This window comes from Carassius auratus, unplaced genomic scaffold (assembly GCF_003368295.1).
Source record: "Carassius auratus strain Wakin unplaced genomic scaffold, ASM336829v1 scaf_tig00217550, whole genome shotgun sequence".
Classification (NCBI taxonomy): Eukaryota; Metazoa; Chordata; class Actinopteri; order Cypriniformes; family Cyprinidae; genus Carassius; species Carassius auratus.
The window spans coordinates 68-25,330 of record NW_020529120.1 but is presented as its reverse complement, the minus strand read 5'-3'; the positions used below and the strand labels follow the sequence as shown (position 1 = coordinate 25,330).

The 25,263-nt window shown below is 41.1% G+C and overlaps 19 non-coding genes across 19 annotated transcripts; all 19 read left to right on the top strand.

The window, feature by feature from the left end:
* The first annotated feature begins 125 nt into the window (after positions 1–125).
* Positions 126–237, top strand: trnal-caa (transfer RNA leucine (anticodon CAA)). The gene is made up of 2 exons: positions 126–163; positions 192–237. It is a non-coding gene; the product is annotated as a tRNA-Leu (tRNA).
* A 573-nt stretch (positions 238–810) lies between these two features.
* Positions 811–922, top strand: trnal-caa (transfer RNA leucine (anticodon CAA)). Its single transcript has 2 exons — positions 811–848; positions 877–922. It is a non-coding gene; the product is annotated as a tRNA-Leu (tRNA).
* Positions 923–1,469: 547 nt separating this feature from the next.
* Positions 1,470–1,581, top strand: trnal-caa (transfer RNA leucine (anticodon CAA)). Its single transcript has 2 exons — positions 1,470–1,507; positions 1,536–1,581. It is a non-coding gene; the product is annotated as a tRNA-Leu (tRNA).
* Positions 1,582–2,127: 546 nt separating this feature from the next.
* Positions 2,128–2,239, top strand: trnal-caa (transfer RNA leucine (anticodon CAA)). The gene is made up of 2 exons: positions 2,128–2,165; positions 2,194–2,239. It is a non-coding gene; the product is annotated as a tRNA-Leu (tRNA).
* A 547-nt stretch (positions 2,240–2,786) lies between these two features.
* Positions 2,787–2,898, top strand: trnal-caa (transfer RNA leucine (anticodon CAA)). Its single transcript has 2 exons — positions 2,787–2,824; positions 2,853–2,898. It is a non-coding gene; the product is annotated as a tRNA-Leu (tRNA).
* A 546-nt stretch (positions 2,899–3,444) lies between these two features.
* Positions 3,445–3,556, top strand: trnal-caa (transfer RNA leucine (anticodon CAA)). Its single transcript has 2 exons — positions 3,445–3,482; positions 3,511–3,556. It is a non-coding gene; the product is annotated as a tRNA-Leu (tRNA).
* Positions 3,557–16,083: 12,527 nt separating this feature from the next.
* On the top strand, positions 16,084–16,195 carry trnal-caa (transfer RNA leucine (anticodon CAA)). Its single transcript has 2 exons — positions 16,084–16,121; positions 16,150–16,195. It is a non-coding gene; the product is annotated as a tRNA-Leu (tRNA).
* Positions 16,196–16,741: 546 nt separating this feature from the next.
* On the top strand, positions 16,742–16,853 carry trnal-caa (transfer RNA leucine (anticodon CAA)). The gene is made up of 2 exons: positions 16,742–16,779; positions 16,808–16,853. It is a non-coding gene; the product is annotated as a tRNA-Leu (tRNA).
* Positions 16,854–17,399: 546 nt separating this feature from the next.
* Positions 17,400–17,511, top strand: trnal-caa (transfer RNA leucine (anticodon CAA)). Its single transcript has 2 exons — positions 17,400–17,437; positions 17,466–17,511. It is a non-coding gene; the product is annotated as a tRNA-Leu (tRNA).
* Positions 17,512–18,057: 546 nt separating this feature from the next.
* Positions 18,058–18,169, top strand: trnal-caa (transfer RNA leucine (anticodon CAA)). The gene is made up of 2 exons: positions 18,058–18,095; positions 18,124–18,169. It is a non-coding gene; the product is annotated as a tRNA-Leu (tRNA).
* A 546-nt stretch (positions 18,170–18,715) lies between these two features.
* trnal-caa (transfer RNA leucine (anticodon CAA)) lies at positions 18,716–18,827 on the top strand. Its single transcript has 2 exons — positions 18,716–18,753; positions 18,782–18,827. It is a non-coding gene; the product is annotated as a tRNA-Leu (tRNA).
* Positions 18,828–19,373: 546 nt separating this feature from the next.
* trnal-caa (transfer RNA leucine (anticodon CAA)) lies at positions 19,374–19,485 on the top strand. The gene is made up of 2 exons: positions 19,374–19,411; positions 19,440–19,485. It is a non-coding gene; the product is annotated as a tRNA-Leu (tRNA).
* Positions 19,486–20,031: 546 nt separating this feature from the next.
* Positions 20,032–20,143, top strand: trnal-caa (transfer RNA leucine (anticodon CAA)). Its single transcript has 2 exons — positions 20,032–20,069; positions 20,098–20,143. It is a non-coding gene; the product is annotated as a tRNA-Leu (tRNA).
* Positions 20,144–20,689: 546 nt separating this feature from the next.
* On the top strand, positions 20,690–20,801 carry trnal-caa (transfer RNA leucine (anticodon CAA)). The gene is made up of 2 exons: positions 20,690–20,727; positions 20,756–20,801. It is a non-coding gene; the product is annotated as a tRNA-Leu (tRNA).
* A 546-nt stretch (positions 20,802–21,347) lies between these two features.
* trnal-caa (transfer RNA leucine (anticodon CAA)) lies at positions 21,348–21,459 on the top strand. The gene is made up of 2 exons: positions 21,348–21,385; positions 21,414–21,459. It is a non-coding gene; the product is annotated as a tRNA-Leu (tRNA).
* Positions 21,460–22,413: 954 nt separating this feature from the next.
* Positions 22,414–22,525, top strand: trnal-caa (transfer RNA leucine (anticodon CAA)). Its single transcript has 2 exons — positions 22,414–22,451; positions 22,480–22,525. It is a non-coding gene; the product is annotated as a tRNA-Leu (tRNA).
* A 546-nt stretch (positions 22,526–23,071) lies between these two features.
* On the top strand, positions 23,072–23,183 carry trnal-caa (transfer RNA leucine (anticodon CAA)). Its single transcript has 2 exons — positions 23,072–23,109; positions 23,138–23,183. It is a non-coding gene; the product is annotated as a tRNA-Leu (tRNA).
* A 546-nt stretch (positions 23,184–23,729) lies between these two features.
* trnal-caa (transfer RNA leucine (anticodon CAA)) lies at positions 23,730–23,841 on the top strand. The gene is made up of 2 exons: positions 23,730–23,767; positions 23,796–23,841. It is a non-coding gene; the product is annotated as a tRNA-Leu (tRNA).
* A 545-nt stretch (positions 23,842–24,386) lies between these two features.
* On the top strand, positions 24,387–24,498 carry trnal-caa (transfer RNA leucine (anticodon CAA)). Its single transcript has 2 exons — positions 24,387–24,424; positions 24,453–24,498. It is a non-coding gene; the product is annotated as a tRNA-Leu (tRNA).
* Positions 24,499–25,263: the final 765 nt, after the last annotated feature.

Here is a 25,263-nt window from a genome sequence, read left to right as displayed (position 1 = left end):
AATGACTAGACTAGAAATAGAAATGGAATTATTTATGAGACAACAAATAATATATTTTACATCCTTTATTATGCCATCTGAACAACTTCACTGATAGAATTGCACCTCAACTACTTGCAGAATATGTCAGAATGGCCGAGTGGTCTAAGGCGCCAGACTCAAGACACATCCCCCTTCTCAGTTGCTGAGGTTTCTGGTCTCCAAATGGAGGCGTGGGTTCAAATCCCACTTCTGACAATGGATCTTTTGAAGTCAGCTGACTTGGAATCAACGTTTAGAGAGTAAATTCTACAGTTTGGACACTTTACTTAGCCTCTAACCAACTCTAGTGCTGAAACTGTCCTTTCCAGCCTCCAAATGTAGCCTTGGGTTCAAATCTGACTTCTGACAAAGACTCTTTTTTAGTGAGCAGACTAGAAATACAATTGTAACTAATTATGAGACAATCAAAAATATATATATTTGGATCCTTTATTTTTTCCATCTGACCAACTTCACTTTGGGAATTGCACTTCAGTTATTTGGGTGAATATGTCAAAAAGGCACAGTGCTCCAAGGCGCCAAACTCAAGAATTTTCACCCCTCTCAGTTGCTGAGTTTTCTGATACCCCAATGGAGGTGCGGGATCTACTCACATCTTCTGACAAATGCTCTTTCGGAATGACTAGACTAGAAATAGAAATGGAATTAAATATGAGACAACAAATAATATATTTTACATCCTTTATTATGCCATCTGAACAACTTCACTGATAGAATTGCACCTCAACTAAGTAAGTAAAGTGTCCACCTCAACTACTTGCAGAATATGTCAGAATGGCCGAGTGGTCTAAGGCGCCAGACTCAAGACACATCCCCCTTCTCAGTTGCTGAGGTTTCTGGTCTCCAAATGGAGGCGTGGGTTCAAATCCCACTTCTGACAATGGATCTTTTGAAGTCAACTGACTTGGAATCAACGTTTAGAGAGTAAATTCTACAGTTTGGACACTTTGCTTCGCTTCTAACCAGCTCTAGTGATAAAACTGTCCTTTCCAGCCTCCAAATGTAGCCTTGGGTTCAAATCGGACTTCTGACAAAGACTCTTTTGTAGTGAGCAGACTAGAAATATAATTGTAACTAATTATGAGACAATCAAAAATATATATATTTGGATCCTTTATTTTTTTCCATCTGACCAACTTCACTGTGAGAATTGCACTTCAGTTATTTGGGTGAATATGTCAAAAAGGCACAGTGCTCCAAGGCGCCAAACTCAAGAATTTTCACCCCTCTCAGTTGCTGAGTTTTCTGATTCCCCAATGGAGGTGCGGGATCTACTCACACTTCTGACAAATGCTCTTTTGGAATGACTAGACTAGAAATAGAAATGGAATTAATTATGAGACAACAAATAATATATTTTACATCCTTTATTATGACATCTGAAGAACTTCACTGATAGAATTTCACCTCAACTATTTGCGGAATATGTCAGAATGGCCGAGTGGTCTAAGGCGCCAGACTCAAGACACATCCCCCTTCTCAGTTGCTGAGGTTTCTGGTCTCCAAATGGAGGCGTGGGTTCAAATTCCACTTCTGACAATGGTTCTTTTGAAGTCAACTGACTTGCAATCAACGTTTAGAGATTTAATTCTACAGTTTGGACACTTTCCTTCGCTTCTAACCAACTCTAGTGATAAAACTGTCCTTTCCAGCCTCCAAATGTAGCCTTGGATTCAAATCGGACTTCTGACAAAGACTCTTTTGTAGTGAGCAGACTAGAAATACAATTGTAACTAATTATGAGACAATCAAAAATATATATATTTGGATCCTTTATTTTTTCCATCTGACCAACTTCACTGTGAGAATTGCACTTCAGTTATTTGGGTGAATATGTCAAAAAGGCACAGTGCTCCAAGGCGCCAAACTCAAGAATTTTCACCCCTCTCAGTTGCTGAGTTTTCTGATTCCCCAATGGAGGTGCAGGATCTACTCACACTTCTGACAAATGCTCTTTTGGAATGACTAGACTAGAAATAGAAATGGAATTAATTATGAGACAACAAATAATATATTTTACATCCTTTATTATGCCATCTGAACAACTTAACTGATAGAATTGCACCTCAACTACTTGCTGAATGTGTCAGAATGGCCGAGTGGTCTAAGGTGCCAGACTCAAGACACATCCCCCTTCTCAGTTGCTGAGGTTTCTGGTCTCCAAATGGAGACGTGGGTTCAAATCCCACTTCTGACAGTGGTTCTTTTGAAGTCAGCTGACTTGGAATCAACGTTTAGAGAGTAAATTCTACAGTTTGGACACTTTACTTAGCTTCTAACCAACTCTAGTGATGAAACTGTCCTTTCCAGCCTCCAAATGTAGCCTTGGGTTCAAATCTGACTTCTGACAAAGACTCTTTTGTAGTGAGCAGACTAGAAATACAATTGTAACTAATTATGAGACAATCAAAAATATATATATTTGGATCCTTTATTTTTTCCATCTGACCAACTTCACTGTGAGAATTGCACTTCAGTTATTTGGGTGAATATGTCAAAAAAGGCACAGTGCTCCAAGGCGCCAAACTCAAGAATTTTCACCCCTCTCAGTTGCTGAGTTTTCTGATTCCCCAATGGAGGTGCGGGATCTACTCACACTTCTGACAAATGCTCTTTTGGAATGACTAGACTAGAAATAGAAATGGAATTAATTATGAGACAACAAATAATATATTTTACATCCTTTATTATGCCATCTGAACAACTTCACTGATAGAATTGCATCTCAATTACTTGTAGAATATGTCAGAATGGCCGAGTGGTCTAAGGCGCCAGACTCAAGACACATCCTCCTTCTCAGTTGCTGAGGTTTCTGGTCTCCAAATGGAGGCGTGGGTTCAAATCCCACTTCTGACAATGGATCTTTTGAAGTCAGCTGACTTGGAATCAACGTTTAGAGAGTAAATTCTACAGTTTGGACACTTTACTTAGCCTCTAACCAACTCTAGTGATGAAACTGTCCTTTCCAGCCTCCAAATGTAGCCTTGGGTTCAAATCTGACTTCTGACAAAGACTCTTTTGTAGTGAGCAGACTAGAAATACAATTGTAACTAATTATGAGACAATCAAAAATATATATATTTGGATCCTTTATTTTTTCCATCTGACCAACTTCACTGTGAGAATTGCACTTCAGTTATTTGGGTGAATATGTCAAAAAGGCACAGTGCTCCAAGGCGCCAAACTCAAGAATTTTCACCCCTCTCAGTTGCTGAGTTTTCTGATTCCCCAATGGAGGTGCGGGATCTACTCACACTTCTGACAAATGCTCTTTTGGAATGACTATACTAGAAATAGAAATGGAATTAATTATGAGAAAACAAATAATATATTTTACATCCTTTATTATGACATCTGAAGAACTTCACTGATAGAATTTCACCTCAACTCTTTGCGGAATATGTCAGAATGGCCGAGTGGTCTAAGGCGCCAGACTCAAGACACATCCCCCTTCTCAGTTGCTGAGGTTTCTGGTCTCCAAATGGAGGCGTGGGTTCAAATCCCTCTTCTGACAATGGTTCTTTTGAAGTCAACTGACTTGCAATCAACGTTTAGAGATTTAATTCTACAGTTTGGACACTTTCCTTCGCTTCTAACCAGCTCTAGTGATAAAACTGTCCTTTCCAGCCTCCAAATGTAGCCTTGGATTCAAATCGGACTTCTGACAAAGACTCTTTTGTAGTGAGCAGACTAGAAATACAATTGTAACTAATTATGAGACAATCAAAAATATATATACAGTATTGTTCAAAATAATAGCAGTACAATGTGACTAACCAGAATAATCAAGGTTTTTAGTATATTTTTTATTGCTACATGGCAAACAAGTTACCAGTAGGTTCAGTAGATTGTCAGAAAACAAACAAGACCCAGCATTCATGATATGCACGCTCTTAAGGCTGTGCAATTGGGCAATTAGTTGAAAGGGGTGTGTTCAAAAAAATAGCAGTGTCTACCTTTGACTGTACAAACTCAAAACTATTTTGTACAAACATTTTTTTTTTTCTGGGATTTAGCAATCCTGTGAATCACTAAACTAATATTTAGTTGTATGACCACAGTTTTTTAAAACTGCTTGACATCTGTGTGGCATGGAGTCAATCAACTTGTGGCACCTCTCAGCTGTTATTCCACTCCATGATTCTTTAACAACATTCCACAATTCATTCACATTTCTTGGTTTTGCTTCAGAAACAGCATTTTTGATATCACCCCACAAGTTCTCAATTGGATTAAGGTCTGGAGATTGGGCTGGCCACTCCATAACATTAATTTTGTTGGTTTGGAACCAAGTCTTTGCCCGTTTACTAGTGTGTTTTGGGTCATTGTCTTGTTGAAACAACCATTTCAAGGGCATGTCCTCTTCAGCATAGGGCAACATGACCTCTTCAAGTATTTTAACATATGCAAACTGATCCATGATCCCTGGTATGCGATAAATAGGCCCAACACCATAGTAGGAGAAACATGCCCATATCATGATGCTTGCACCTCCATGCTTCACTGTCTTCACTGTGTACTGTGGCTTGAATTCAGAGTTTGGGGGTCGTCTCACAAACTGCCTGTGGCCCTTGGACCCAAAAAGAACAATTTTACTCTCATCAGTCCACAAAATGTTCCTCCATTTCTCTTTAGGCCAGTTGATGTGTTCTTTGGCAAATTGTAACCTCTTCTGCACATGCCTTTTTTTTTAACAGAGGGACTTTGCGGGGGATTCTTGAAAATAGATTAGCTTCACACAGACGTCTTCTAACTGTCACAGTACTTACAGGTAACTCCAGACTGTCTTTGATCATCCTGGAGGTGATCATTGGCTGAGCCTTTGCCATTCTGGTTATTCTTCTATCCATTTTGATGGTTGTCTTCCGTTTTCTTCCACATCTCTCTGGTTTTGCTCTCCATTTTAAGGCATTGGAGATCATTTTAGCTGAACAGCCTATCATTTTTTGCACCTCTTTATAGGTTTTCCCCTCTCTAATCAACTTTTTAATCAAAGTACGCTGTTCTTCTGAACAATGTCTTGAACGACCCATTTTCCTCAGCTTTCAAATGCATGTTAAACAAGTGTTGGCTTCATCCTTAAATAGGGGCCACCTGATTCACACCTGTTTCTTCACAAAATTGATGACCTCAGTGATTGAATGCCACACTGCTATTTTTTTGAACACACCCCTTTCAACTAATTCAACTAATTGCCCAATTGCACAGCCTTAAGAGCGTGCATATCATGAATGCTGGGTCTCATTTGTTTTCTGAGAATCTACTGAACCTACTGGTAACTTGTTTGCCACGTAGCAATAAAAAAATATACGAAAAACCTTGATTATTCTGGTTAGTCACATTGTACTGCTATTATTTTGAACAATACTGTATTTGGATCCTTTATTTTTTCCATCTGACCAACTTCACTGTGAGAATTGCACTTCAGTTATTTGGGTGAATATGTCAAAAAGGCACAGTGCTCCAAGGCGCCAAACTCAAGAATTTTCACCCCTCTGTAACAGATATGCAGGTCAGCGATTCATGGGTTAAATTCTGTTTTATAAATTCAGACTGTTGGTACTAAATGCCAGCCTGGCTGGACTTAAATTACTTTACGATACCCATGCGAGCCTCAAAGGATACCTGAAACCCCCCCCAAATTCCTCCAACACACTGGAGACAAAGGAAACCTTTTTGTATAAGTTCCTTACTTTCATTTTATTATTAATATGTATTTTAATTATGTTTTTGGATTGCATAAAATGGTTAATCCTTGTTATGTGAAGAGTATAAGTTGCAAGCTCATACTTTAGGAAATGTCTCTCCTCACTTTAACTTTCTCAAAAAGAAATGTTCTGCAACCCCCACACTCCTTGGTAGCTCGTAAAATTTTACGACCACACAGGACAGGAGAGAAGCCAAGTCACTGGCTTCTTTTGAACAATGCATTCTATGGAATGTATTCATTAACTTTCTGTTTTCATGTTTTATAAATGTATTACGTATTCCCTTTTGGTACATTTAGATGTTTCCCAACATCTGCAGTGTTATCATGTGTTAAACAAATCTTTAAATGTGTAATTCGATCTAAAAATTAGATCTTTGGTCATATATATATTATGTCTAGTCTTGTTCTAATCGTCATGCTTTGACAGACCCACTTATCTAAAGTAAAGTAATGAAAAATGTATTATTCTGGAATTACGAACGTGCTAGAATATCCCTGATGAAATCGGACAAGTCCTAAATCATTAGGGTGGGTTGTTCCCAGAGACAAAGGAACTTTCCCGCCGCTTCAGATCGCGGATGTTCATTGGGTGGTTCACGCGAAAAGAGGCGTGAACATCTCAAGCTATAAGAGTCGACCGAACAAGGTCCGCCTCTCTCTTCTGCTCTTCTTCCCGTTCTCCGTTCTCGGACACGTCGCTCCGCGCGGCCTCGGGCCGCGCTCAGTTCTCCTCCCCCCTCAGCACACGGACTGAGGAGAGGAAAGCCATTTTCATGGCTCATTTGGAAACTTTCATTTTCGTTGTTTTCTTTTCTTTTCTTTACTAAGTTTATTCAACTATTCGCCTCTCCACACAATGAAGACGAATTCTGGAACATTGTTTGTTGAACCTTTCAAATACCGCGCGAAGGTGAACGAACACCTCTTTGCAACAAAGGAACACGTGACTCCACGCTCACGCCAAGATCCAGCGCAGCTGGTGGACAATCTGTGTATATGGTTTTTAATAATTTCTGCACGTGCGCTATGAAATTATGTAACGTTATTTGTGAGATGAGTCGCAAGACGCGAACTCACTCCTAACTGACTGAGGCAAAAAGCTGGTCAGTAAGCACCTAGGTATTTATAGAAACTTAACAGTATAGTCACTGTTAATTTTAATGAAAGTAATCTGCAGTATAATGTTAAAAGTATCCTGTTAAGAAAGACCAAAATCTTTTTACAGTGAGAACATTTTAATATGAATAATTAAAAGATGAAGAAATATTTTATTAGTTGCAACATGTAAATCTGAACATGAGCGATGTTCCTCTGATTCAGTAAAAAGGCCTTGTTATTAAATATCGTTATTGAATTCGTGGTGAACCACAGTGATATTCAAGATTAAAACGATAAAAACTCCTGGTCTAAAATTGGCTTAGCTACCCGATTTTTAAACCTAAAACATTTAGATCATAAGTGCTATTTTGATAAATGTTTATTGGAGTCAGCAGATGGAAAATTCCTGTTTTTATTACAGTTGTGTTTTGGAAGTGAACGGATCCTTCTTCAACCTATGTTAATATAGCACCTCAGAGATTAAAACCTTTGGTTTGTTACTTGTGATTTTTGATGCAGAAAATCAGCCTGACAAACGATCAGATAATTTCTAAGTCATATTGAAACTGTAATTCCTCTATCTAAACACCAGAGGGAAGGCGTGGGTTAGAAATTTCAGGGTACACCCTGCTTTCTGATTCCAGCTTGCGTGAGTGCAAAGCTGCCAACCTGTGGCCATTTCAGATAATGCGCTCTGATTGCTAATTTATAATCCCCTGTGATGTATATTTGAATTGGATGTCTAAATTCTCGATAATTATTTGCATTTACACTCTTGCTCGTGCGAATATTATTACAGGGAAACAAAAGAATGTTCCCTGCCTTTGACTGTTTACATTTACTTTGAGTTTGGTTCAAACATGATTTGAATTAAAATGTAATTGTTAATAGTGGAAATCTAGAGGTGTCAGGTCAACCACTGATTGACCCACTTAGAAGGTAAGCCATCTAGTGGCAGTCTCCTGTTAAATCGACTAACATACCTCTGTCTTTTCCATTCTGTTTGAATTGCATGTCCAATTTTACCCTCTTTGATTAATCTCACACTGTTTGATTAATTTCATGATCATTAATGATAACTTACAAGCTATCAATGGTTATTATAGGATATTATTCAGATTTTCCTTTTTAATTCATACATGCTTATTTTAAATTTTGATTTAAACCAGTTTTGAATTTTTAATTTGAATTAAGTTTTCTGCTCAGCAGGTTAAAGACAGAGAAGCAGTACTCCCCCCCCCCCCCCTTGTGGTGAAAACCAGCTACTCCTTCTCTCTTGTTTCATTCCTTTTTTTTTTTTTTATGTTTATTATTTTGCTTCTCTCTTTTGACTTAGGTTATTTTGATAATTACCATTATTATCATAATTCATTTGTTTTGTTTTATCATGATTAGGTAAAGCTGTTACCTTTCCTCTCTACATATAGTTACTCAATTGATGTTAAACAAACCAAACCTTAATTAACTTTAAGTTTCCTTTGTTCATCCTTTGTGTATTTGATTGTAGAACTCCCTCGGTGATTGGACCGTCATCTCAGGTTTCCAGTGAGCAAGGCTGCCCGACCGGTGTTACCGATACTGGCTGCGAGTGAAACTCGGTCCCTCTTGTCTCAAGAGACATCAGCAATTTTGGCACTCCAAAGGTTGTGCTAAAAGTCACAAGCCGTGCTGTCCTGCGACACGCCAGAGTAACGGAGGACCGGGGACACTGCGGTTCAGTGTTTGGGGAGCACCGGGGAGGTTGACCAAGCCACTGGTTCCCACCTGAATGACTTCAATTCACCCAGGTGAACCAAAAGTGATAAAACCTATCCACTTATTATAAGCCACAGAATATTAGATATTCCCCCGGATATATTTTAAGTGTTCTGACCCTTTTGCTTCTTTAAGCCACACCATATTTCTAGGTTTCCTACCCAGATAGCCCACTCACCTGTTGGCCCTATCTTAAAACCTAGCAGCAGGCTTAGGCCTCCTTATTCTCACTAACACATTGTGTTTCTTCTCATTTCAAGTGTTGTGTTTCACTTTGATCTTTTTCTACCACCTGTTCTGTTGTGATTTGTTTCTTTCATTTCACATAGAGACAGTAACCTGGGAGCCACCAACGAAGTTAAATAGTAGAGCGACCACCAGCAGCCGGTGTCATCACACGACCCGCTAGGCTACTGCCTGTCAAATCTCCATTTCAGGTCCTTCGTTGACCCAAGTTAATTGGCTACTTAACTGTCTGACTGTTTGCATCAGTCAGCCCCAAAATTCTCATAAACGGCACAGCCCGTATGAATATAGCTCGTTAAACGTAGAACGAACTTGCATTGGTCTTTTTGTGTGTGTGTGCTGTGCTTCTCTCGCCGACAGAGAATCAGGATGTTCCAGGCATCCAGTCCAGCAGTCCACGGGGGCAACCTCTCGACATGGTTGAAAGCAGTGACGACCCCCTTCCTGCCCAAGGACGCCAGTAACCTGCAGCACCCAGAGCAACTAGACACCGAGCTAGATGAACTGATGGCACGCGATCCAAACCAAAGCGACTACTACAGAGAACTCGCCAGGATCTTCGGAAGCCTAGTTCACATTCTCGTCACCCAGGCACGGCTCAGTGAACGGAGCAACATCGCGGAGGAGGCCTGGAAGGACCAGGCCCCAACCCAGAGTCATCTTGATCAGCTTCTCCTCGAGACCCAGAACCAGCGCGAGAAAGAGGACGACACAGATCCAGAGCTACAGAAAGGAGTTGAAAGACTTCACAATGCCCTGCAAGATCTTCGCCTCGACACGGATCAAAGAGAACAGCTGGAGAGAGAAGCCAGAAAAGACCTCACAAAAAAAAACTCCAGCAAGGTGACGCTCTCCTAAAAAGAGCAGAGACTGAACTGAAAGAAAGACACTATAAAACCTGGGCCTGCAAAACACACTTGCAAGCGGCCCGAGCTAAATTCAACAAGCTTACTCTGCAGAGAGACGAGCTCCAAGATGAACTTGACACTGTTCACACAGAACTGAGACAATCTCACAGATTACAGAGTGGCTGGATCGGAGAAACGCACACCACAAAAATTTCTCCCGGGCCGCCACTCCAACCCTTTCAGCCAAGAACCCAGAGCTGGAAAAGGGGGTGTAGTCTCCCTTCTAAGGAAATCACCAGCCAGCTTACAAGAACATCTGTCAATAACGGAGGGAAGAGAACCCTTCCAGAGAACGCATGTCACCAAACCCTGCGCTGCTCACAGAGAACTTCACAAGCTAGCCAGAAGCATCTCTACATTCATTCCAGATCCTGCAGGAGGACATGATGTTCATGCTTCTTTACAAGCCATTGACTTCCATTTGCAAACTGTCGCCAACGTGACAGATGTGAACACATTGTACCTGTTAAAAATCACGGCCAGCCGTGATGTGCATTGCTTTCTGGATCGTCAACCAGAGACTGTCAAAGCGTACTACCAGCAACTGCTACAGACTTTGATTCTTGAATTCTCTGATCCAAACTCAGATCATGGGCTCCTTATTGCTATGGACCTCAAACAGGGCCGATTTGAAAACCCACAGACTTTCTGTAGTCAGCTACGAAACACCTACTTCGGAGCATGCAACGAACCAGGTATGGAACAGGATTTCAACTTAAAATCTCTGTTCCTCCTAAACCTACATGCTAGTTGGAGTTTTCATCTCAGAGTCCCAGCGTGTCCCCGTAACAGGACTACACAAGAGTTACGGAACTTAGCCCACAAAGCTTGCACCAAGCAAAAGACTATTTGTGAAAAGACTGTGAAATACCCCAAAGTCTCTGTCTCTGAGCACTGCTTGGAGTTAACCCTAGATGGCGCCCTACAACACCACAGTCACAGACATTTTTACAGAGAGTCAATACCATTCCAAGCCAGCAGAGGGCAACACAGTGCAGCCACGTCTGAGACAGCAGAGATCCTGAGGGTGCTGAAAGTGCTTCTTCACATGAAAACTCACAAGGAAGATGAGCCAAGCACCCAGAACGCTGCCTGTCATCTACAGACCAGCCTTGTCAAAAAGGGCAGCCCTGTCAAAAAGGGGGTGGGCCGAAAAGGAGTCAACAGGGAAGACCTGATCGACACAGGATTAAACCTGACGGTGATCTCATCTTACCTTTTCAAAAGACTCCAATTTGAAGCTAAGAGACAAGATCGAACTCTTACACCTCAAACTTATGAACTGAATGTACAGGTGTACAGACAGGATGACATCCAGTTTGAACAGGTTGTTTCCATTCACCTGACATTCGTTCCGATGAGTCTAATACATCCCATGTATGTCCCACCAATGAACACTCATACATTGCTCATCGACAAAGACCTGCTAGAACACTTTGACCCTTTTCTGAACTTCAAACAGCTAAAAGACTTTGCTCAAGTGCGAGAACCTCTTTCTCTCCAGCCACACAGGTTGCTAGAGCCAGACTGTCAGGTCGCAGAGGTCACGGGAACTCCCACAGAGCCAGACGGTCAGGTCACAGAGGTCACGGGAACCCCAGCAGCCAGCCATGAGTACAACGCCCTAACAACAGGCCCAAGTTCAAGCCTCTGTACCTTAGTCAACAAACAGGGTACGGTGGTACCAGCTTACACCAAAGGGGTCTCTGTTCGGCTCAACCTGCAAGGTGGTCAAACCTTACACCACACGCTGGGTTTCTTCCAATCCTCACCTGAATGTGTGGAACTCGGACTCACACTTGCAAACAACAAGCATGTCAAACACCAACACCTGTTCTAGCAATGTGATAACATCACAAAAACACACAATGTGATCGTGTACTGGAAGAAGGAAAAAGGACACTCAAAGTTACCAAGTCTAGACGAGGACTTTAAAGATCACACTGACACCCTTGCCAAAACTGGCACACTAAACAACATTCTGTGGTCACTCCCAACCCACCCACCCACATTCAAGGTTGAAGTGATTACACACAGCACAAGAACTTTACTAGCTAAACTGCCTACCTCAGAATCGCTTACGCAGGCTCCGTTGTCTACACAGACCAACATAGCGGACATGCAGGCTTCTGAAACCTTGATAATGACTTTGTTTTACCACCTCTCAGACCCCTCCATCCACCCTGGCAACCAGTCTACAGTCACTGACAACCAAAGCCCCAGACCACTGCATGATACACAAACCATGCTGCGTGCACAGAACAATATTGTGGGTTGTGCACCGTCTGACATCACAATGCCAGGGCGTGTAATGCCACGGAGCAAAAGGGGGATAAGGCCAATATATTTCCATGACGCAGCATGTGCTGCACCACGCAGCACCAGAGCCACTGAAAAAACACTGAAGCAAGCGTCATGCCAGCAGCAAGATGTGGCAAAACATGGGCGAGGGCGAGCTAAACCCAGTCACCGCCCACGAAGCAAAGAGACTGTCCTGTCCAACCAAAGACAGGCCTTGTTTGTTTCTTTCTCCCCTTTCTCTCTCTCTCTCCCTATTATCTGTACCAGGATGCTGCTGTGGTTTGCCGTGCTGTGCTGTCAGCCAAAGAGAGGACAGCTGCCACCGAGAAAACCGCTGAGACTCCTGACTACCGATGACAGGGCACACTACCCCAGCACTGTAACCGAATACAGCTGTACAAGGTTCCGATGGAGAGAGGACTCCCTCACTCACACTGAGGCCGATGTCAAACACCTGTTCAGCCAACATGAGAAAGTGACGGTTACACAAATGGAGTTAGGTGGACACCACCACCGCTCCAAACAGTTCCCGGGAGCTTTGCTTAGAGCCGCTGCTGCCGCCAGAATGTTTAACATTGTTATGTCCAGTGTCAATGCAGCGAACCAGACTGTAAACTCCTTGAAACCGCTGTTTACTGTCTTCCAGAAGAACTTTACCCAGACTCAGCTGTTTACAGCGTTAACAACAGACATGCTGTGGGAGGTTAGCTCCTCCAATGACAGCCTAACCACGAGTAAAACCCCACCATACATGACACCCTTAAGCCTTGTGTTAACTGTGCTGTCTTACGCCATCACCATGCCAGCTGACCTGCTACAAGTACACCTGGCCAACTCTCTGAATAGCGCCTTCCTACGGCACGTAAACCCCAAACAGAGAGAAGTGAACGTGCTCCTGAACCAACTCATCAGTGAGTCAAACCAAGTCTACAGACCTAAAGACATTGTCAGTGTCAGGATGTGGAAGAGCAACACCCACACCAAAACACACATTCCAAATGTGGTGGCCTACCACGACAGCAACACACAGCTGTACCTGGCCCCAAACATGCACATGTGTACTTTAACCAAAGACATTCATTATCTCTGCCTTAGCAAACCCTTCCTCAGACACAACTCTGAAGGAATCTGCGAGCTGCAACCCTGGGTCAGCGATACGCGCTGCCCTGCCGAAGCCAAGCCTCGTACACAAGTCACAGAAACGCAAGCAGAGATTGTGGGTAACAGATGGCTCGTCAACACTCCTGTGCGCTCAGCTATGCTGACCTACGACCAGCATGACACCGCCACCCGTGCCAACCTGCTGGACCAAGTACTGAAAGGTACCACCCAACACATTGACATTACTCCTGTCGATACAGCCCTCCAAGCACTGTCTCGACAGCCCATTCTGAACCAGTCATCTGCGGTCCTAGCCTGGACTGCTGCCGACACTGCACGGTGCATCTCCACCGTCATTGGTCCCGCCCTTACTCTTGGCGTGACCTTCATCCTATACAGGATACTCAACGAGATGCAAACCTCTACAGCCAAACTCACGACAACTGTGGCTGGAGGTCTCCGATGGAATCCCCGGAAAAGGGACGCAAAGTCAAAGACAATACCGAACCTCACCAAGCTGAATCCTCAGCTTCAGGAACCACCTGTCATCATGACCCACCTGCTGCATGACCATCACGATTCACCTGTCATCTGCCCATCCGGATGATTGCCGTCCGATGATGTCCACACAGGGACTTCATCTGACGTAAAGGGGGAGATGTAACAGATATGCAGGTCAGCGATTCATGGGTTAAATTCTGTTTATAAATTCAGACTGTTGGTACTAAATGCCAGCCTGGCTGGACTTAAATTACTTTACGATACCCATGCGAGCCTCAAAGGATACCTGAAACCCCCCCAAATTCCTCCAACACACTGGAGACAAAGGAAACCTTTTTGTATAAGTTCCTTACTTTCATTTTATTATTAATATGTATTTTAATTATGTTTTTGGATTGCATAAAATGGTTAATCCTTGTTATGTGAAGAGTATAAGTTGCAAGCTCATACTTTAGGAAATGTCTCTCCTCACTTTAACTTTCTCAAAAAGAAATGTTCTGCAACCCCCACACTCCTTGGTAGCTCGTAAAATTTTACGACCACACAGGACAGGAGAGAAGCCAAGTCACTGGCTTCTTTTGAACAATGCATTCTATGGAATGTATTCATTAACTTTCTGTTTTCATGTTTTATAAATGTATTACGTATTCCCTTTTGGTACATTTAGATGTTTCCCAACATCTGCAGTGTTATCATGTGTTAAACAAATCTTTAAATGTGTAATTCGATCTAAAAATTAGATCTTTGGTCATATATATATTATGTCTAGTCTTGTTCTAATCGTCATGCTTTGACAGACCCACTTATCTAAAGTAAAGTAATGAAAAATGTATTATTCTGGAATTACGAACGTGCTAGAATATCCCTGATGAAATCGGACAAGTCCTAAATCATTAGGGTGGGTTGTTCCCAGAGACAAAGGAACTTTCCCGCCGCTTCAGATCGCGGATGTTCATTGGGTGGTTCACGCGAAAAGAGGCGTGAACATCTCAAGCTATAAGAGTCGACCGAACAAGGTCCGCCTCTCTCTTCTGCTCTTCTTCCCGTTCTCCGTTCTCGGACACGTCGCTCCGCGCGGCCTCGGGCCGCGCTCAGTTCTCCTCCCCCCTCAGCACACGGACTGAGGAGAGGAAAGCCATTTTCATGGCTCATTTGGAAACTTTCATTTTCGTTGTTTTCTTTTCTTTTCTTTACTAAGTTTATTCAACTATTCGCCTCTCCACACAATGAAGACGAATTCTGGAACATTGTTTGTTGAACCTTTCAAATACCGCGCGAAGGTGAACGAACACCTCTTTGCAACAAAGGAACACGTGACTCCACGCTCACGCCAAGATCCAGCACAGCTTGCACGCGCGTCACACGGCCTCCGGCCCACGCGCGCAGTTTTCAAAGGACCACGTGACATCACACGTGCGTCGCCGGTACCACGCTCACCCACTGGGCCATGCAAGTATCGTTTTCTATGGAGATTTAAATGCTGCTTTAAAGTGTTGCTATTATTTGATTCGTTGTTGGTTCCACTAAGGTTTACTGACTGATTTTCATACCTGAGCTCATTCTGTGATCTCTCTCGCTTTCTACACTTCTCTCTCTCTCTCTCTCTCTCGCTCTCTCTCTCTCTCTCTCTCTCTCTCTCTTTTATTTGGATTCCGTTATGTCTTGTAAATGTTTATTGTCTGTATTTTCGTACGCATATTTACTCTGTGTGATTTGTAGTTTGATGTATTACTAGTTGAATTATTAAAAACCCATATATAAAATGATTGGCCTGGACTCCACCCCACTCACATTACGAGTCACTGAAATGTTCTGATCTTTAGCTACAAGCTCTAAATTTAGAAACTAAATTTATCATAAGGATAGGATAATATTTTCATGGCCAGAGAATACTTTTCCTTGAATTATAAGGCGTGATAACTTTATTGAAAATTGATAGGTCTACAGTGGTGTGCTGGACATACCACGGTTTGATCTGCAGTAATTTACAGTAAGAGATCACAATAATTGATATGAAGAATGTAATATTGACATATTAATGAGTAAATTACAGTGCCCTGTGATTAGTATTGGTATTGGCAATTGAGCTATTTTTCATAATCAATAAAATTAAATGTAACTGTCATCTGAGATATATATTAATCAAATTCTTGATTAATTATTCAAATTCCCTATATATCATTTGAGTTAATTACTATGTAAAACTCATTGTTGTTACACCTCTCACTTGCTGAGTTTTCTGATTCCCCAATGGAGGTGCGGGATCTACTCACACTTCTGACAAATGCTCTTTTGGAATGACTAGACTAGAAATAGAAATGGAATTAATTATGAGACAACAAATAATATATTTTACATCCTTTATTATGCCATCTGAACAACTTCACTGATAGAATTGCACCTCAACTACTTGCTGAATGTGTCAGAATGGCCGAGTGGTCTAAGGCGCCAGACTCAAGACACATCCCCCTTCTCAGTTGCTGAGGTTTCTGGTCTCCAAATGGAGGCGTGGGTTCAAATCCCACTTCTGACAGTGGTTCTTTTGAAGTCAACTGACTTGCAATCAATGTTTAGAGATTTAATTCTACAGTTTGGACACTTTGCTTCGCTTCTAACCAGCTCTAGTGATAAAACTGTCCTTTCCAGCCTCCAAATGTAGCCTTGGCTTCAAATCTGACTTCTGACAAAGACTCTTTTGTAGTGAGCAGACTAGAAATACAATTGTAACTAATTATGAGACAATCAAAAATATATATATTTGGATCCTTTATTTTTTCCATCTGACCAACTTCACTGTGAGAATTGCACTTCAGTTATTTGGGTGAATATGTCAAAAAGGCACAGTGCTCCAAGGCGCCAAACTCAAGAATTTTCACCCCTCTCAGTTGCTGAGTTTTCTGATTCCCCAATGGAGGTGCGGGATCTACTCACACTTCTGACAAATGCTCTTTTGGAATGACTAGACTAGAAATAGAAATGGAATTAATTATGAGACAACAAATAATATATTTTACATCCTTTATTATGACATCTGAAGAACTTCACTGATAGAATTTCACCTCAACTATTTGCAGAATATGTCAGAATGGCCGAGTGGTCTAAGGCGCCAGACTCAAGACACATTCCCCTTCTCAGTTGCTGAGGTTTCTGGTCTCCAAATGGAGGCGTGGGTTCAAATCCCACTTCTGACAATGGTTCTTTTGAAGTCAACTGACTTGCAATCAACGTTTAGAGATTTAATTCTACAGTTTGGACACTTTCCTTCGCTTCTAACCAGCTCTAGTGATAAAACTGTCCTTTCCAGCCTCCAAATGTAGCCTTGGATTCAAATCGGACTTCTGACAAAGACTCTTTTGTAGTGAGCAGACTAGAAATACAATTGTAACTAATTAGGAGACAATCAAAAATATATATATTTGGATCCTTTATTTTTTCCATCTGACCAACTTCACTGTGAGAATTGCACTTCAGTTATTTGGGTGAATATGTCAAAAAGGCACAGTGCTCCAAGGCGCCAAACTCAAGAATTTTCACCCCTCTCAGTTGCTGAGTTTTCTGATTCCTCAATGGAGGTGCGGGATCTACTCACACTTCTGACAAATGCTCTTTTGGAATGACTAGACTAGAAATAGAAATGGAATTAATTATGAGACAACAAATAATATATTTTACATCCTTTATTATGCCATCTGAACAACTTCACTGATAGAATTGCATCTCAATTACTTGTAGAATATGTCAGAATGGCCGAGTGGTCTAAGGCGCCAGACTCAAGACACATCCCCCTTCTCAGTTGCTGAGGTTTCTGGTCTCCAAATGGAGGCGTGGGTTCAAATCCCACTTCTGACAATGGATCTTTTGAAGTCAGCTGACTTGGAATCAACGTTTAGAGAGTAAATTCTACAGTTTGGACACTTTACTTAGCCTCTAACCAACTCTAGTGATGAAACTGTCCTTTCCAGCCTCCAAATGTAGCCTTGGGTTCAAATCTGACTTCTGACAAAGACTATTTTTTAGTGAGCAGACTAGAAATACAATTGTAACTAATTATGAGACAATCAAAAATATATATATTTGGATCCTTTATTTTTTCCATCTGACCAACTTCACTGTGGGAATTGCACTTCAGTTATTTGGGTGAATATGTCAAAAAGGCACAGTGCTCCAAGGCGCCAAACTCAAGAATTTTCACCCCTCTCAGTTGCTGAGTTTTCTGATACCCCAATGGAGGTGCGGGATCTACTCACACTTCTGACAAATGCTCTTTTGGAATGACTAGACTAGAAATAGAAATGGAATTAATTATGAGACAACAAATAATATATTTTACATCCTTTATTATGCCATCTGAACAACTTCACTGATAGAATTGCACCTCAACTACTTGCAGAATATGTCAGAATGGCCGAGTGGTCTAAGGCGCCAGACTCAAGACACATCCCCCTTCTCAGTTGCTGAGGTTTCTGGTCTCCAAATGGAGGCGTGGGTTCAAATCCCACTTCTGACAATGGATCTTTTGAAGTCAACTGACTTGGAATCAACGTTTAGAGAGTAAATTCTACAGTTTGGACACTTTGCTTCGCTTCTAACCAGCTCTAGTGATAAAACTGTCCTTTCCAGCCTCCAAATGTAGCCTTGGGTTCAAATCGGACTTCTGACAAAGACTCTTTTGTAGTGAGCAGACTAGAAATATAATTGTAACTAATTATGAGACAATCAAAAATATATATATTTGGATCCTTTATTTTTTCCATCTGACCAACTTCACTGTGAGAATTGCACTTCAGTTATTTGGGTGAATATGTCAAAAAGGCACAGTGCTCCAAGGCGCCAAACTCAAGAATTTTCACCCCTCTCAGTTGCTGAGTTTTCTGATTCCCCAATGGAGGTGCGGGATCTACTCACACTTCTGACAAATGCTCTTTTGGAATGACTAGACTAGAAATAGAAATGGAATTAATTATGAGACAACAAATAATATATTTTACATCCTTTATTATGACATCTGAAGAACTTCACTGATAGAATTTCACCTCAACTATTTGCAGAATATGTCAGAATGGCCGAGTGGTCTAAGGCGCCAGACTCAAGACACATTCCCCTTCTCAGTTGCTGAGGTTTCTGGTCTCCAAATGGAGGCGTGGGTTCAAATCCCACTTCTGACAATGGTTCTTTTGAAGTCAACTGACTTGCAATCAACGTTTAGAGATTTAATTCTACAGTTTGGACACTTTCCTTCGCTTCTAACCAGCTCTAGTGATAAAACTGTCCTTTCCAGCCTCCAAATGTAGCCTTGGATTCAAATCGGACTTCTGACAAAGACTCTTTTGTAGTGAGCAGACTAGAAATACAATTGTAACTAATTAGGAGACAATCAAAAATATATATATTTGGATCCTTTATTTTTTCCATCTGACCAACTTCACTGTGAGAATTGCACTTCAGTTATTTGGGTGAATATGTCAAAAAGGCACAGTGATCCAAGGCGCCAAACTCAAGAATTTTCACCCCTCTCAGTTGCTGAGTTTTCTGATTCCCCAATGGAGGTGCGGGATCTACTCACACTTCTGACAAATGCTCTTTTGGAATGACTAGACTAGAAATAGAAATGGAATTAATTATGAGACAACAAATAATATATTTTACATCCTTTATTATGCCATCTGAACAACTTCACTGATAGAATTGCATCTCAATTACTTGTAGAATATGTCAGAATGGCCGAGTGGTCTAAGGCGCCAGACTCAAGACACATCCCCCTTCTCAGTTGCTGAGGTTTCTGGTCTCCAAATGGAGGCGTGGGTTCAAATCCCACTTCTGACAATGGATCTTTTGAAGTCAGCTGACTTGCAATCAACGTTTAGAGAGTAAATTCTACAGTTTGGACACTTTACTTAGCCTCTAACCAACTCTAGTGATGAAACTGTCCTTTCCAGCCTCCAAATGTAGCCTTGTGTTCAAATCTGACTTCTGACAAAGACTCTTTTTTAGTGAGCAGACTAGAAATACAATTGTAACTAATTATGAGACAATCAAAAATATATATATTTGGATCCTTTATTTTTTCCATCTGACCAACTTCACTGTGGGAATTGCACTTCAGTTATTTGGGTGAATATGTCAAAAAGGCACAGTGCTCCAAGGCGCCAAACTCAAGAATTTTCACCCCTCTCAGTTGCTGAGTTTTCTGATACCCCAATGGAGGTGCGGGATCTACTCACACTTCTGACAAATGCTCTTTTGGAATGACTAGACTAGAAATAGAAATGGAATTAATTATGAGACAACAAATAATATATTTTACATCCTTTATTATGCCATCTGAACAACTTCACTGATAGAATTGCACCTCAACTACTTGCAGAATATGTCAGAATGGCCGAGTGGTCTAAGGCGCCAGACTCAAGACACATCCCCCTTCTCAGTTGCTGAGGTTTCTGGTCTCCAAATGGAGGCGTGGGTTCAAATCCCAATTCTGACAATGGATCTTTTGAAGTCAACTGACTTGGAATCAACGTTTAGAGAGTAAATTCTACAGTTTGGACACTTTGCTTCGCTTCTAACCAGCTCTAGTGATTAAACTGTCCTTTCCAGCCTCCAAATGTAGCCTTGGGTTCAAATCGGACTTCTGACAAAGACTCTTTTGTAGTGAGCAGACTAGAAATATAATTGTAACTAATTATGAGACAATCAAAAATATATATATTTGGATCCTTTATTTTTTCCATCTGACCAACTTCACTGTGAGAATTGCACTTCAGTTATTTGGGTGAATATGTCAAAAAGGCACAGTGCTCCAAGGCGCCAAACTCAAGAATTTTCACCCCTCTCAGTTGCTGAGTTTTCTGATTCCCCAATGGAGGTGCGGGATCTACTCACACTTCTGACAAATGCTCTTTTGGAATGACTAGACTAGAAATAGAAATGGAATTAATTATGAGACAACAAATAATATATTTTACATCCTTTATTATGCCATCTGAACAACTTCACTGATAGAATTGCATCTCAATTACTTGTAGAACATGTCAGAATAGCCGAGTGGTCTAAGGCACCAGACTCAAGACACATCCCCCTTCTCAGTTGCTGAGGTTTCTGGTCTCCAAATGGAGGCGTGGGTTCAAATCCCACTTCTGACAATGGATCTTTTGAAGTCAGCTGACTTGGAATCAACGTTTAGAGAGTAAATTCTACAGTTTGGACACTTTACTTAGCCTCTAACCAACTCTAGTGATGAAACTGTCCTTTCCAGCCTCCAAATGTAGCCTTGGGTTCAAATCTGACTACTGACAAAGACTCTTTTTTAGTGAGCAGACTAGAAATACAATTGTAACTAATTATGAGACAATCAAAAATATATATATTTGGATCCTTTATTTTTTCCATCTGACCAACTTCACTGTGAGAATTGCACTTCAGTTATTTGGGTGAATATGTCAAAAAGGCACAGTGCTCCAAGGCGCCAAACTCAAGAATTTTCACCCCTCTCAGTTGCTGAGTTTTCTGATTCCCCAATGGAGGTGCGGGATCTACTCACACTTCTGACAAATGCTCTTTTGGAATGACTAGACTAGAAATAGAAATGGAATTAATTATGAGACAACAAATAATATATTTTACATCCTTTATTATGACATCTGAAGAACTTCACTGATAGAATTTCACCTCAACTATTTGCAGAATATGTCAGAATGGCCGAGTGGTCTAAGGCGCCAGACTCAAGACACATTCCCCTTCTCAGTTGCTGAGGTTTCTGGTCTCCAAATGGAGGCGTGGGTTCAAATCCCACTTCTGACAATGGTTCTTTTGAAGTCAACTGACTTGCAATCAACGTTTAGAGATTTAATTCTACAGTTTGGACACTTTCCTTCGCTTCTAACCAGCTCTAGTGATAAAACTGTCCTTTCCAGCCTCCAAATGTAGCCTTGGATTCAAATCGGACTTCTGACAAAGACTCTTTTGTAGTGAGCAGACTAGAAATACAATTGTAACTAATTAGGAGACAATCAAAAATATATATATTTGGATCCTTTATTTTTTCCATCTGACCAACTTCACTGTGAGAATTGCACTTCAGTTATTTGGGTGAATATGTCAAAAAGGCACAGTGCTCCAAGGCGCCAAACTCAAGAATTTTCACCCCTCTCAGTTGCTGAGTTTTCTGATTCCCCAATGGAGGCGTGGGTTCAAATCCCTCTTCTGACAATGGTTCTTTTGAAGTCAACTGACTTGCAATCAACGTTTAGAGATTTAATTCTACAGTTTGGACACTTTCCTTCGCTTCTAACCAGCTCTAGTGATAAAACTGTCCTTTCCAGCCTCCAAATGTAGCCTTGGATTCAAATCAGACTTCTGACAAAGACTCTTTTGTAGTGAGCAGACTAGAAATACAATTGTAACTAATTATGAGACAATCAAAAATATATATATTTGGATCCTTTATTTTTTCCATCTGACCAACTTCACTGTGAGAATTGCACTTCAGTTATTTGGGTGAATATGTCAAAAAGGCACAGTGATCCAAGGCGCCAAACTCAAGAATTTTCACCCCTCTCAGTTGCTGAGTTTTCTGATTCCCCAATGGAGGTGCGGGATCTACTCACACTTCTGACAAATGCTCTTTTGGAATGACTAGACTAGAAATAGAAATGGAATTAATTATGAGACAACAAATAATATATTTTACATCCTTTATTATGCCATCTGAACAACTTCACTGATAGAATTGCATCTCAATTACTTGTAGAATATGTCAGAATGGCCGAGTGGTCTAAGGCGCCAGACTCAAGACACATCCCCCTTCTCAGTTGCTGAGGTTTCTGGTCTCCAAATGGAGGCGTGGGTTCAAATCCCACTTCTGACAATGGATCTTTTGAAGTCAGCTGACTTGCAATCAACGTTTAGAGAGTAAATTCTACAGTTTGGACACTTTACTTAGCCTCTAACCAACTCTAGTGATGAAACTGTCCTTTCCAGCCTCCAAATGTAGCCTTGTGTTCAAATCTGACTTCTGACAAAGACTCTTTTTTAGTGAGCAGACTAGAAATACAATTGTAACTAATTATGAGACAATCAAAAATATATATATTTGGATCCTTTATTTTTTCCATCTGACCAACTTCACTGTGGGAATTGCACTTCAGTTATTTGGGTGAATATGTCAAAAAGGCACAGTGCTCCAAGGCGCCAAACTCAAGAATTTTCACCCCTCTCAGTTGCTGAGTTTTCTGATACCCCAATGGAGGTGCGGGATCTACTCACACTTCTGACAAATGCTCTTTTGGAATGACTAGACTAGAAATAGAAATGGAATTAATTATGAGACAACAAATAATATATTTTACATCCTTTATTATGCCATCTGAACAACTTCACTGATAGAATTGCACCTCAACTACTTGCAGAATATGTCAGAATGGCCGAGTGGTCTAAGGCGCCAGACTCAAGACACATCCCCCTTCTCAGTTGCTGAGGTTTCTGGTCTCCAAATGGAGGCGTGGGTTCAAATCCCAATTCTGACAATGGATCTTTTGAAGTCAACTGACTTGGAATCAACGTTTAGAGAGTAAATTCTACAGTTTGGACACTTTCCTTCGCTTCTAACCAGCTCTAGTGATTAAACTGTCCTTTCCAGCCTCCAAATGTAGCCTTGGGTTCAAATCGGACTTCTGACAAAGACTCTTTTGTAGTGAGCAGACTAGAAATATAATTGTAACTAATTATGAGACAATCAAAAATATATATATTTGGATCCTTTATTTTTTCCATCTGACCAACTTCACTGTGAGAATTGCACTTCAGTTATTTGGGTGAATATGTCAAAAAGGCACAGTGCTCCAAGGCGCCAAACTCAAGAATTTTCACCCCTCTCAGTTGCTGAGTTTTCTGATTCCCCAATGGAGGTGCGGGATCTACTCACACTTCTGACAAATGCTCTTTTGGAATGACTAGACTAGAAATAGAAATGGAATTAATTATGAGACAACAAATAATATATTTTACATCCTTTATTATGCCATCTGAACAACTTCACTGATAGAATTGCATCTCAATTACTTGTAGAATATGTCAGAATGGCCGAGTGGTCTAAGGCACCAGACTCAAGACACATCCCCCTTCTCAGTTGCTGAGGTTTCTGGTCTCCAAATGGAGGCGTGGGTTCAAATCCCACTTCTGACAATGGATCTTTTGAAGTCAGCTGACTTGGAATCAACGTTTAGAGAGTAAATTCTACAGTTTGGACACTTTACTTAGCCTCTAACCAACTCTAGTGATGAAACTGTCCTTTCCAGCCTCCAAATGTAGCCTTGGGTTCAAATCTGACTTCTGACAAAGACTCTTTTTTAGTGAGCAGACTAGAAATACAATTGTAACTAATTATGAGACAATCAAAAATATATATATTTGGATCCTTTATTTTTTCCATCTGACCAACTTCACTGTGAGAATTGCACTTCAGTTATTTGGGTGAATATGTCAAAAAGGCACAGTGCTCCAAGGCGCCAAACTCAAGAATTTTCACCCCTCTCAGTTGCTGAGTTTTCTGATTCCCCAATGGAGGTGCGGGATCTACTCACACTTCTGACAAATGCTCTTTTGGAATGATTAGACTAGAAATAGAAATGGAATTAATTATGAGACAACAAATAATATATTTTACATCCTTTATTATGACATCTGAAGAACTTCACTGATAGAATTTCACCTCAACTATTGCAGAATATGTCAGAATGGCCGAGTGGTCTAAGGCGCCAGACTCAAGACACATTCCCCTTCTCAGTTGCTGAGGTTTCTGGTCTCCAAATGGAGGCGTGGGTTCAAATCCCACTTCTGACAATGGTTCTTTTGAAGTCAACTGACTTGCAATCAACGTTTAGAGATTTAATTCTACAGTTTGGACACTTTCCTTCGCTTCTAACCAGCTCTAGTGATAAAACTGTCCTTTCCAGCCTCCAAATGTAGCCTTGGATTCAAATCGGACTTCTGACAAAGACTCTTTTGTAGTGAGCAGACTAGAAATACAATTGTAACTAATTAGGAGACAATCAAAAAATATATATATTTGGATCCTTTATTTTTTCCATCTGACCAACTTCACTGTGAGAATTGCACTTCAGTTATTTGGTGAATATGTCAAAAAGGCACAGTGCTCCAAGGCGCCAAACTCAAGAATTTTCACCCCTCTCAGTTGCTGAGTTTTCTGATTCCTCAATGGAGGTGCGGGATCTACTCACACTTCTGACAAATGCTCTTTTGGAATGACTAGACTAGAAATAGAAATGGAATTAATTATGAGACAACAAATAATATATTTTACATCCTTTATTATGCCATCTGAACAACTTCACTGATAGAATTGCATCTCAATACTTGTAGAATATGTCAGAATGGCCGAGTGTCTAAGGCGCCAGACTCAAGACACATCCCCCTTCTCAGTTGCTGAGGTTTCTGGTCTCCAAATGGAGGCGTGGTTCAAATCCCACTTCTGACAATGGATCTTTTGAAGTCAGCTGACTTGGAATCAACGTTTAGAGAGTAAATTCTACAGTTTGGACACTTTACTTAGCCTCTAACCAACTCTAGTGATGAAACTGTCCTTTC